General features: G+C 41.8%; 1 protein-coding gene and 1 long non-coding RNA gene across 2 annotated transcripts in view; one reads left to right on the top strand and one right to left on the bottom strand.

The window, feature by feature from the left end:
- The window catches only part of MKLN1 (muskelin 1), a 384,978-nt gene that overhangs the window by 106,228 nt on the left and 266,140 nt on the right, over window positions 1-12,610 (top strand). The gene's annotated exons all lie outside the window — the stretch shown is intronic.
- The window catches only part of LOC132659706 (uncharacterized), a 76,862-nt gene that overhangs the window by 52,462 nt on the left and 11,790 nt on the right, over window positions 1-12,610 (bottom strand). The gene's annotated exons all lie outside the window — the stretch shown is intronic.

Below are 12,610 nucleotides of genomic sequence, written 5' to 3' on the forward strand. Positions count from 1 at the left end.
ACTCTGATAATTTGCTAGTCCATTGTGAGTTTTCTTTCCCCTCTCAGGGAACAAAAGTGAAAGATTAAAAGGAAATGTCACCTTAGTAAATAGGCTTCTGATGAGTTTTTGGCTTGTCTCTATCTCCCCCTCTTCAGCCTCCATCAGACATTAGAAAATTCTGTTACTTACATGTTCCAGGAAAAAAAAGAGGAAATTCTAAACAGGGAAAGGAAAATAATGGGATTGTAAATAGGACTCCACTGTGCATTTCTATAGGACTGAGAGTTCAGAGAGGTTTCAGATCTGTTGCTTATTTTTTCACATCTGGGATTTATGTCAGTCTGTCTGCTTGCTTAGTGGGAGGGAGAACTGGTACAAATGGGATGGTTTTAACCACCAGTGCACTGCTTAAGCACATGCTTTTATCAGCATCCACTTGTTCAGCCACGATTCTCTGACGTCCATTGCAGTGAGTGAGTCAGAAGCCACAAGCTAACAGGTCTATTCCTTCCCGCCGTCACCTAGGAAACCAATGCATCATCCACAGGAAATGCAGGCCCCAATGGGGAGAGTGCCCAGATCGGGTTATAAAGCTGGCAATGAGTTTTTCAAAAGAGGTCAAATAATAACGTGTAGAATTTTAGTCTAGGGTAGAAAGTGGATCCAGCCTCTCAGCCATGGATCAAGGACTGTCAGACAGAAATACTAGGAGGAATTAGTCAGCTAAAATCATGAAGGATGTCTGCTTTATAAGAAATTGGCCAAGGGCAAGGGGTATGGAGATATGGGTTGATTCCTCCAGACAGCAAACGCATTTAGTTGCTCATTGGCTGAGAGCAATTTTTTTTTTTAATGTTACAACAGTGTGTGAAGTAAGATGAGAAAATTGACATGATGTTAAACCAGGCTTTCCATTGAGTGAAATATATATCCCATTGTCATTGTCTCTATCTTAAAATAGTGATGGAGAGTTCCGTCAGAGAAAACCACACCCTGATTCCCCTCATGCTGTCACTGTTTTTTTCTGCTTGTGCCTCGATTTCTCCCTCCTTGACTCCTATAGTTCAGCACTGCCTATTGCCTTAGTGTTCATATACAATCTACCACGCACTGTCCACATATCTGCAAAGATAAGCTTAATACCGCTGAGAAAAATTACCTGTGGAGTTTCAAGTTGTTTGACAAGCTTAATGTCTCCAGGTACATTTTACATGCTCATGCTGCTGTGGGTGAAAGAGCCCATGGAAAAGTACAACGTGAGCTCTACCAGAACTTCCTGTTTTAGGCTCAAAGAATATTAAAACAGGAAAGAAAAACAACTCAGAAATCATTGGGCCCAACACCCTCATTTTTCACATGAGAAGTGAGTCCCAGACAGATAATTTGTTTAAGGTCATTTAGGGAATTAATGTGTCCGTTGGGGGTCAGGAAGAGGAGAGAAGATGAGCTGGAAGCTCAACTACAAGCTCAGAATGAGTCGATAGGTGATATGGCTACCTAAGAGACTGTTATAACATTGAACTGCATTAATTGAAATATGAAATCCTTACTAAGAGGGGCAGTTGGTACCCTTACAGGCTGGTCAGCATTGCCAAGAAAACAACATTCTGTCCTGAGTACCCATCAAATAGGAAACAGTAACAAAACCAAATGTTCCCAGAGGAGTGTAAAGATGGTGATAGGTTTTAGCTCCATACAGGTAATTTTCCAATCATTTGAGCTGATTGAGATGAGTTAAACTGGCTGAGGGGACAGTGAATTAATTCTCCATTTCCAGAGGTGTTCAAATATTCATTCATCCATCCAAATACATTTATTGAGTGCCTGCCATATGCCACAAATTTATATATCTTATAAACAGGTGAATTCTGTAAAACTATTAGTAAGACGAAACTAGCTACTGGTGATTTAGGAAGACACATCTCTACAAAAAAGGGGTTTGATGGTCTTTCCAAGCTTTAAAACTAGATGGCATTCTAATCTCCTTGCTGATATCCATTCTACTGGGCTCCTTTATCCAAGATAGACTGGTCCATGTAAATTGAAAGGCGGTCAAGACAGTGAAAGATTGAAGGCAAAAGGAAAAGGGGGCAGCAGAGAATGAGAGATTTAGTTAGCATCGCCGATTCAATGGACATGAATTTGAGCAAAACTGTGCGAGTTAGTGGAGGATGAGGAGCCTGCGTGCTGCAGTCCATGGGGTCACAAAGAGTTGGAAACTACTTAGCGACTAAAGAAGAGCAAGACTGCCTCTGCCAAGTGTCATAATCAACTCTTTTTCATCTTCCATATAGAACTTATTGCCGAACAGATCGAACAGATCTTGAATCTATGGAACCATCACTGGCTTTCAGTAAAGGTTCCAGAATGAGAATTTTTACCACACTTGGCTTTTAAATGTTTGAACATATTTTTTTAGCCCTTGTGCATGCATGTTCAGTGGTGTCTGACTCTTTGTGACCCCATGGAGTGTAGGCTGTCCATGGGATTTCCAGGCAAGAGTCCTGGAGTGGGTTGCCATTTTCTGCTCCAGAGAATCTTCTTGCCCCAAGGATAGAATCTGCATCTCTTGCATTTCCTGCATCGGCAGGCAGATTCTTACCACTGCGCCACCTGGGAAGTCCTTTTTTAGCCCTTATCTGAATTAATATTTGGATTATAGGCATTCACATATTCCCAATTGTTTCCATTTCTTGGATTATTTTCCCTCATTTCTTGATGATTGATGTGCCTTGCATAGATCCAGCCAACATTTTTCACACGTTTTGCATCTCTCTTTGTCTTTCAGAATCACCTCTATTGACTAATGATCCTGCTCTTAGCCACATGCAACACTGGTGATTTTTCTTACCATTCCTAACATTCATTTTTGTTAATCTCTTTCATTTTCATTTTTATTTTCATCATAATCATAAGCCTTTTCTTAATAGCACATTCAACATTCCCATTGCTTTTGCAATTGTCAGACATACTGGGCTTAATAATGTTGCAAAACACCCCAAATTAAATACAGTAAACCTGCTGGTAATTAAAAAACTAGTTGGCCAAGACTAAAACAACTGCATCCAACTGCCATTGCCGTCTGTTGGGGGCAGACGAAGCAGAAAAAATTTTGCTTTTGGAGCAAATTATTTTTCATCTTAGTGAAAATTCACAGGGGGCCAAGCTGGCAAAGAATCCCTTGAATCTTCCACCATCGTGCCATTCCGGTGAAGTGCATTTGTGACAATAGTGACAATCATATATAAATATGTAATCAACCAAAATTATTTTTAGATATCTCAGTTCACTTCCATTGCCTTGATGAGACTGAGGTCATGGGTTTGATCTCTGTATGGGATATTTAGTACACAGGAAACTGTGTCACCCAAGTTGTCTCTACCTACATCTAGCCATCTCACAAATGCATGATCTTTAGGGGACCTAGACATAACATGTGGTGGGACATATCATTTCAGTACAGTCCATAAAGGAAAATGCAATTATAAACCTTCATAACAATATTTGACTTTGGAATCTGCAAACTTGAAACCTCAAGTAGCCATTGATAAGAGAGAAGATGGTTCAATGGTATGTTGGCTTTACAGAAAACAATAAAGTTCTGTAAAACGATTATCCTTCAGTTAAAAAATAAATTAATTTTAAAAATCTATCTATAAGCATAGGTCAGGTCACAGAGTCGTCCAAATGTAAAATACTAAAGAAAAAGGCTTATTTTTCTCATTGAGATCATTAGAAATATAGAGGGTAGTGCCTGGTTTACTTCTAGTCCCCAAGAAACTGATGACAATTAATTCCTATTGACTTAGTATTCTGAGATTTGCCAAGGAGCAGCTCGATGTCACCAGAGAATGTTACACATTTGTCAAAACTACAGATTCACAACTCAGTTTCAGCCTCAAATGTAATTTTCTCCCTCTGTTTTCAGATCTGCTCCTCCCTCATCGCCAGAGCTGCAGGCTGCTCTCTAAATAACACCATGTCCCTGGCCTCCTAGCTCGCATTTGAATGTTTCAGCAGGGCTCCTTTGAGATCTGCCCCCCACTGCCTCCCCTCTCCCAGGCTTGCCTTCATTTGTCTGAGTCAGCCATGAGTCACCTCACTCATTAGTGGAACTCAGAATGCCTCTCCATCCTCCAGATCCCTTTCGTCTCCCTTCTTGTAACTGGTTTTCTGGCAGCGTCAGATCAGTGGACAACCTTGAAGCTAGGGGCTGGGTCACTCTTAAGATGTTCTGCTCCATAAAGAGGTTGGCAGACTGCAAGGAGAACTAAGAATGACGACGATGATGATGATGGTAACAATAATGATAACAGTGCACGCAGCTGCTTCGGATGCATTTTAACAGCCAGATTTGGTACCTTTGCCTGTGTCAGCTCATAGGACAGCACAGGGGTCCTTAATTCTTGGTCTCTTCCTTGTCTCTTCTTTCCCTCTTCACCATCCCTTCCTCCACACACATGCCCATATGGCACAAAGTGAAAGCTTAGAGACTCCACTCTCTGGAAAGGCAGGTAAAAGAGCAATGTTCTTACGTTGGTGGGCACTCTTTTCTCCAGGATTTTTATATTTACTCTCCTTTCTACTCATTCAATTTTACATTCCCAATTCTTTCCTTTTTGTGAAAGGTGGAACAGAGAGGACAAATCAGAAGGATTTATGCCTGTTGATGCCTCCTGGGCATATAAAGAAACCTAGTGAAATGACACTGATAATAAACTCTGAATTCACTGTAGAAAACTTCAACACCAAAACACCATTATTGAATTAATAATGAATTATCAGTTCATTATTAATGAATTATTAATCCTACTTAAAGCCCTTTGTAAAATAGCTGATACTCTACCCAACTGGATAGTGACTAGTTTTTAGTAAGTCAGATGATTTACTCTTGAAAGGGAATGCAGATATCCCCCTGTCCTGTCATTCATTTAATCAGCATGCACTTACTGAGCACCTGTGATGAACAGACCCTGAGCCACGCCCCCTAGGGCAGTGCTTTTCAAGCTTCTCTGTGTGTGATATTACCTGGGAAAATTGCTAACATGCAGATTCTGATTCAAAAGACCTGGAGTCAGGTTCTGCATTTCCATAAGCTCCCTGGAGATGTTATTGCTGCTGCCCAGGAACCACATTTTAAAGAGCAAGACCACAGGGGTTCCACACAGAACCAGACAAGGCTTGGCTCTGTCCCTGAGAAACATTGGGGACCCACAGCCTCTGGGATGCTACCCTGTGCATTCCTTCTCCTCCGCTGCTGACAATTATCTGTGAGGCCCGGACAATGCTGATCTGTTCTTCTCAGTGCTCTTGGCTTTCTCATGTCTTTATTCCCAGTGGAGGGTATTAAAATTGCAAGGCTCAAATTGGGATTAGGGCAAGGAAAAGGCCCATTTATCTTTAACCTTTGTTCTGAGAGCTAGTCTAGGCCACTTAACCAGCGATCTCTGAACTCACATTTTAAGCAGAGCCTGATTAACAAAAAAGTATTTATCTGATTGCTAGAGATGTCCTTTTATGATTTGTTAGTTTGTATCCCTTGCCAACTTTTCTATTAGGGTCTTTGTCTTTTAATTAATGAGTTGTAATAGTTTTCTATTAAAATATTAAGGAGGATCTCTTTGCCCCTAATAAAGGATGTTTCAACCTTTCATCTATTCATTTTGGAGCTAGGAATCTTAGATTCTAGGTTAACTAATTTTCTTGCTAATCTGAGCAAGCTGACTTACCTATTATGACATGATTCCTTTACTTGTAAATGGAGGTGGTAAAGACTACATATTGAGTATATGTTGTGAATAAAACTGTTGGGTATAAAAAGAAAGTACATGTGGGATGATGCTGTATAATCATGGAACATGGGTACTTGGTTTCAGAGCTTATATTAATCTGATGGCATGATTGAACCTGTCTTCCCTAATAGCTCAGTTGGTAAAGAATCCGCCTGCAATGCAGGAGATCCTGGGTCAGGAAGATCCCCTGGAGAAGGGATAGGCTACCCCCTCCAGTATTCTTGGGCTTCCCTTGTGGCTCAGCTGGTAAAGAATTCGCCTGTAATGCAGGAGACCTGGGTTCAATCCCTGGGTTGGGAAGATCTCCTGGAGAATGGGAAGGCTACCCACTCTAGTATTCTGGCCTGGAGAATTCCATGGACTGTATAGTCCATGGCCTCGAAAAGAGTTGGACCCGACTGAGTGACTTTCACTTTCACTTTTCATTATTGACCCTAAAGTGGGACATAGCTGACTGATGCTGACAAGTACCAGTTTTGTTTGTTTCATTTTGTTTTGCTTTTAGTTAGTTTTTTTTTTTTTTTTCTTTTTAACAGTTATTGAGCACTGTCAAGTACTCTGAGTGTGCTTATCTGGTTTTGGTAGTACATACATAGAGTTAGAAGCTGCCTGTTAAGAGTTTAATATGCGTGAAAGTGCTTATGCTTTCTGTTTTCCCTTTGCTTCCACAACTGCAACTTTCTAAGTTGTCAACAGACAAGATCTTGTCTCCTGACATGTCTAATTAAGAAACTATCTCAGTACTGAGGCTAATGACCCAGTTGTTCCTTAGTCTCTTCCTTAGCTGTCTCATCTCTACTAGAACCTTATACTTGTTAAAATTGTTTATTTATATAGTAGATGTTGAGTGGTAGTATTCCAGTTTAGACCGATAGGTTTTTGTCTAGCTTAGAGTAATAGAAAATGGGTACTTCCTCCCTCATCCGTGAGGTTAATGCCTATAAATTCATACCATTACTGCCTGAAAGAAAAAGAATGTAACGAACCATTGTTACTAACATAGAAATGTCTGAAAACAATGTGCTTTGCCTCTAGTTGGTGTTTGTTTTTTGATACAAAGGAAAGAAACTCCAACAGCAAGATTTTAACTATCATCCAGGTAGAGAATGCTCCCTCATTCCCACTGTTCCCCCCTATATTCTTCCTACACAAAATCTGCCTTATGAGTCCCTACACAGAGCATAGAGAAAAACAAAAAGAGTCAATATTATTGAATCTCATCCATTTGCCAAGCACTGTGCTAAGTGCTTTCAGGTACATTTTCTCATCTAATGGATCTTTTACTTTCTTACTGCAGGGAAGATGGTGAGCTTGTGCCTTTACTTTGCTATTTCCTCTTCTTAGAGTCCTTACACCTCCCTGTCTGTGTCAGCCTTATACTGCAAGCAAGGGAACCTAGTTTTTGCAAAATCCCCCTTTTTTTTTCATGTCATTCAAGTCCACAGCAAAAAATTGGTTGGTTTCTCATTCTGGAAAATGAGAGATGTGTTCATTCAGGGACAAGTGAACAGAACAGGGCTGAGGGCTAAATGCTGTTTTACACACATGGGTGGCCAACTACCTCTGGTGAGAAGTCTCTCTTTTTCTGGCTTCTTTCCCAAATAATACATTGAACTTTGCAGCAAAAAGCATCCATATACATGCAAATTCTTCTTGGATTTATTTCTTTATATATGAACACAGGTTCCTTACCACTTCTTTCACCCACCCACAACCCACCAAAAAACAAAAAGAGAAAAAAAGGAAACCTCTCCTGGAGAAACATGATGGATCTTATCTATTCCTGAGACTAACTGCCATTTTCTTCTCTTACCATGATTCCAAATTTTGGACTCCACTAAGGAAAACATAGTCTGTGTGACCTTGCATAACCAGAGAGGAAGGAATCTTGCCTGGGCAATGAGAGAGAAGGGCTGAGTCACTATCTCAGCCCTCAGGAATGGCTCTCCAGCTGCTGACTGAGGCCACACGGGTTCAGCCACGAGGCCAGCAGGGACCTCCCCAGTGACTAGCGAAAAAGAGGCAACCAGGACTAGCCAGAGTGAACTGGGACAACTGACCCATTTGTAGATGGCCCATCAAGGACAGTGGTCAGCAGTCTGAGTCGCAGTGTTCTGGTGGTATAGCAATGCCTGGTCCAGTCTGGTGGATGAATGATGCCTGACAACAGAAGACTCTGGAAAAGGATGTACTTGTAATTAGCATGTGGTGGCATTTTTATTCTAGAATTTTATTCTTTATTCTTTCACATATACAACAGACATTGAACAAACATATTAGGCACTGAACTAGAGGCTGGCATATTCCTTGCCCTTAGGGAATGGACAGTCAAGCAGAAAGGGAGTAAACATAGGACCTCTAAGAGAACATAGAAGAGGGACTTAAGATTTGACCGTTGGAGAAGCTTCCCCAAGAATGTGAAAGGCTTATGGAGCAGCGGGTAGGCGGGGTGGGGTGGTGCAGAGGGACATGGAGTTGGGCCCCTCCAGGTGGAGGGTGCAGCAGTTCAAAGTCACAGAGGCGAGAAAGAACAGGAGGTTCACTGGAGAAGTAATGTGGTTTAGTGTGGCCTAGATTCGAGTATGCAGGGGAATGGGCAAGAACTGACCCTGGAGAGGTGAGCAGGGATCAGATTGTAAAGGTGTAATCCTGAATGTGTATGTAAGAGGGTCTGAATTCTATCTCGAGGCCAATGGGAATGACTAACTGACCTTCTCTGGGGGAAGGATATATCAAATATGTTTTTTAAGGAAGTTTTCTCACTGGTTGTAATCTAAAGATTGGATTCAAAGATGCAAGGAGTGTTACCAAAATGCAAGTCTGTGTGCCTGACTCACAGTGATACCAAACAATACCAAAACTTTGGAGTTTGAAACAGAGAAAGATTTATTATTATTGCAGGACCCTGCAAGGAGATGGGTAGCTCATGCCTGCAAAACCCCCAAACTCCTCAAAAGCTCTCAGCAAAGCCCTTGTCTAGGAAAGGGGAGGGAGGGATGTGGTGAGTTGTTGCAAACTTCTTGGTGTCAGAGCCTCTGTTCTTGAGGTCACATCATAGTCAGGTAATGATGTTTCTGTAAACCTCCACCAAATGAATGTTATTCTCTGTTCTGACAAGAAAGCACCAGATCATGGCACCGGGTCCCATCAATTCATGGCAAATTGCTGGGGGAAAAAGTGGAAACAGTGGCAGATTTTATTTTCTTGGGCTCCAAAATCACTGCGGATGGTAACTGCAGCCATGATATTAAAAAACGCTTACTCCTTGGAAGAAAAGCTATGACAAACCTAGACAGCGTATTAAAAAACAGAGACATCACTTTACTGACAAAGGTGACAGAGTCAAAGCTATGTTTTTTCCAGTAGTCATGTATGGATGTGAGAGTTGGACCATAAAGAAGGCTGAGTGCCAAATAATTGATGCTTTCAAATTGTGGTGTTGGAGAAGACTCTTGAGAGTCCCTTGGACTGCATGGAGATCAAACCATCAAACTAGTCAGTTCTTAAGGAAATCAACCCTGAATATTCATTGGAACGAATGATGCTGAAGCAGAAACTCCAATACTTTGGCCACCCGATGTGAAGAGCCAACTAATTAGAAAAGACCCTGATGCTGGGAAAGATTGAGGGCAGGAGGAGAAGAGGACAACAGAGGATGAGATGGTTGGATGGCATCACCAACTCAATAGACATGAGTCTGAGCAAGTTCCAGGAGATGGTGAAGGACAGGGAAGCCTGGTGCTGCAGTCCATGAGGTCACAAAGTTGGACACGACTTAGCGACTGAACAACATCAGGTTGCTGCTTGAGACTTGGTTGATTGTGGGCAGGGCCTACTGTGGTGCCAACCAGTGGCTAAGCAGGACCCATTGCTTGGTAACAGAGTACTGGAATAATGGCCCACAGCAGCAGCCACCTGCTAAAGACTGTGTTTGGCTGTGCTTTGTTACAGGCGGACCAGGTTTGGAGGAACTGAAGATGGAAATAATGTGGACCTGAGCCATAGCAGAGGCAATAGGAATGCAAGAAAGATGAGACTGAGAGATACAAAAGCAGTTACCAAGTGACCTTGGTGATTAGCCACAGGTGGGGCCTGCAGAGTTCAGAAAGACTCTCCCATTTGGTGGGTGGGGAGAAATGATGGGAGCTGAAGGCTTGCTGGAAGATGATAAGTTCGGGTTGAAGCAGGAACTCAAGATAGAAATGCTGCCATTGACCTGAATACCAGTGGTGGCAGGTCACGGCAACTTAGCCAGCACTGGGGATTCTTCACGTGTACCCCAAAGGAGTCTTAAAGACAATTCCAGACCCCACTAGCAAGAGAGGATGGGCCTCCTAATACAAGTTTCTACTTAGAAGCCTGGCTTATTAAGACTGAATCTGTGCAAGATTGAGGCTGCAGATGAGAGGTCTTCGGAACCTGCAGCCAAACAAGGCCTGACAAGCTGTTTCCATGGAGATGCGGTGTGCGCAGGAGGGAGTGAGTAGGAGGGCTGATCCACTCCAGAGCCTTGGGTCACAAGGCTGCAGTGGGCTAACAGATAAACAGGAAAAAGGCATAGTCAATCAGAAAAGAATGTTCAAAACTATTGGCGGTTAATTAGAGATATAGTGTCATAATTCTTGATTAAGTCTAACAATTTGAAGGATTAGGGTAAGCCACTTTATGATCCTGCTAGTTATTTCAGGTACCACTTAATGAGGGCACGAGGAAGTGGATGCCAGCTGAGGCCAACTCCAAATGTGCATACACCCATCTTAAGGCTTTCTGCACCCCTGGACTCTAAGTAGCTACATATTATTTCCAAATTTCTGGGGAAACAGGCAGGGATATGGGAAGTTAATTTTTTTTTTCTATTTGCCATGTTGTTGGCACTAATAACTCAGGAAATCTTTGGAGCTCTTTGGGAAACTCAGGTGCTGGCAAAGCCTCAGATTAAATGTTATTATTAAACAATTTGAGGAACATTCTGGACAGAGAGCCAGCAACAGTGGGGACCCACGTGTTTTGTTTTGTTGGGGGGAGGATAGAATATACATAACATGAAGTCAACTATTTTGACCATTTTAGAATATGCTATTCAGCGGCAATAAGTATAGTCATAATCTTGTGTAACCATTACCACTGTCTCTTTGCAAAACTTTACCATCATCCAAAATAAAAACTCTGTAACTGTTAAGCAATGATGCCCTTCTGGGCTCCAAATGTTTTTAACAACTTTATTATGCCGTGAAAACTCTGCCTCCCAGTCAGGAGAATAGTGTGACTGCTGCTAATAAGGAAACTAGCTCTGTCTTGGTTTGGTCAGTAGCTTTCAATTTATATCTGGGGTTTTTTGGCTAAAGACTCCTTTAATCCTGTGGGTGAGTCTGTTAAACCTAATCTCTGGAGGGAAGGAGCCTGATTTTTAACCACCTTAATGACTGATGGGACTTGTTAATCTTTATCTCCAAGGTATTCAAATGGCTTGTGGCAGTGCTTATTAAGAAGTCAGCAAAAACTGTCAGGACCACAGGATCTTACAAAGATTCTACTAGAGGCAAACTTTGTTCCAAAAATAGCTGGCAGATGAATTGTCTAGGAACAAGTTCATTTTAAGTGACCAAAAATGATAGTGCCCAAGGAGGATAAGACACGATTCTGACTTGGAACAGTAGATCATGACCGAAAGACCAGAGCTGGAAATTCCAAGTTTCCCACTGTCTTTCTTTCACAAATTAAAACATTTAGTGCGGGTAGGGATAAGCCTTTGTGATTTCCTTTCTTCGTCCACATGATGCTTATCAGACAGGACTCAATCCGGAGTTCACAAACCCAAAGTAGCAATAGCTCTCAAAGCCCAGGCAGATATTTTCCAGATGCATGATGTCAGTCACAAGAAACAGCAGGAGGGGAAAAGAATAGGGAAGATTTAGTGAAAATCACTCCATCATAAATACAATCTAAACCACAAGTCCTATTTGAGGGCCAGTGGTAAGACAAATAGTTTAAAACACTTTGCTATTCCTGGGAGCTACAACTCAGAGGAGGTTAACTGGCTTACTCAGGGTCACCTGGAAAACCAGGAAGAGAGCTAAGATTTAGTACCTTTGTTTCCTGATACCTGTTTTAGTGGTTTATTTTGATCAGGATCTGCTGGTATTCTATGCTTGGCATGCACGAGGGAGATGGTTCTCAGATCTTCTCTGTGAAGTTTTCATTTGGTCAGGGGTGATCTATTGGTAGCTTTACCTCCAAATTCACCTCCAGTTTAGTCTTCATATCATAATTGGTTCAAAACCCAAATTCTGCATAGTTCAGAAAAATGTTATTAGCAGTCTAGAAGAGATTTAATACTCTTAAGATTGCATTAGAGGATGATTTCCAAAATGGTAGTACGGAGAGCTTCACAGACTCACTCCTCAACAAAACAACCATACCTGGTGAAAATTATTTACCATTTAACATTGTTGTTCCATAAAGGGAGATGAAAGCCAAGAAGATCAAAGGCTACCACCCCAATCTGGTGCCTCACTTGTAAAAACAAGGGTATCACTCCATGAGAAGTGGGTCACTGTTCCCTCAGAAGCTCTCAACAAGGGAACAGACTTTATTTGGAAAAGAATGTGGGGAAATTCAAGCTGAAGAGAGTCTTGGAAAACAATGGAGATTTCGGTGATAAGCAGTTAAGGGGGAGTTGGTATCTCTTTGAGAACAACAAGCCTCACTATAGGCCAGTTAATTTTACTAGACAGGACCAGAGAAAAAGACAGCTAAGAAGAGCCCTCCTAGGGTTAGAACAAATCTCAAAGACTGGCCTCAAAAACTACCTCTGCAGAGGGCCTTAAAATTAACTG

The sequence above is a fragment of the Ovis aries genome, chromosome 4 (genome assembly GCF_016772045.2).
Source record: "Ovis aries strain OAR_USU_Benz2616 breed Rambouillet chromosome 4, ARS-UI_Ramb_v3.0, whole genome shotgun sequence".
NCBI classification, from domain to species: Eukaryota; Metazoa; Chordata; class Mammalia; order Artiodactyla; family Bovidae; genus Ovis; species Ovis aries.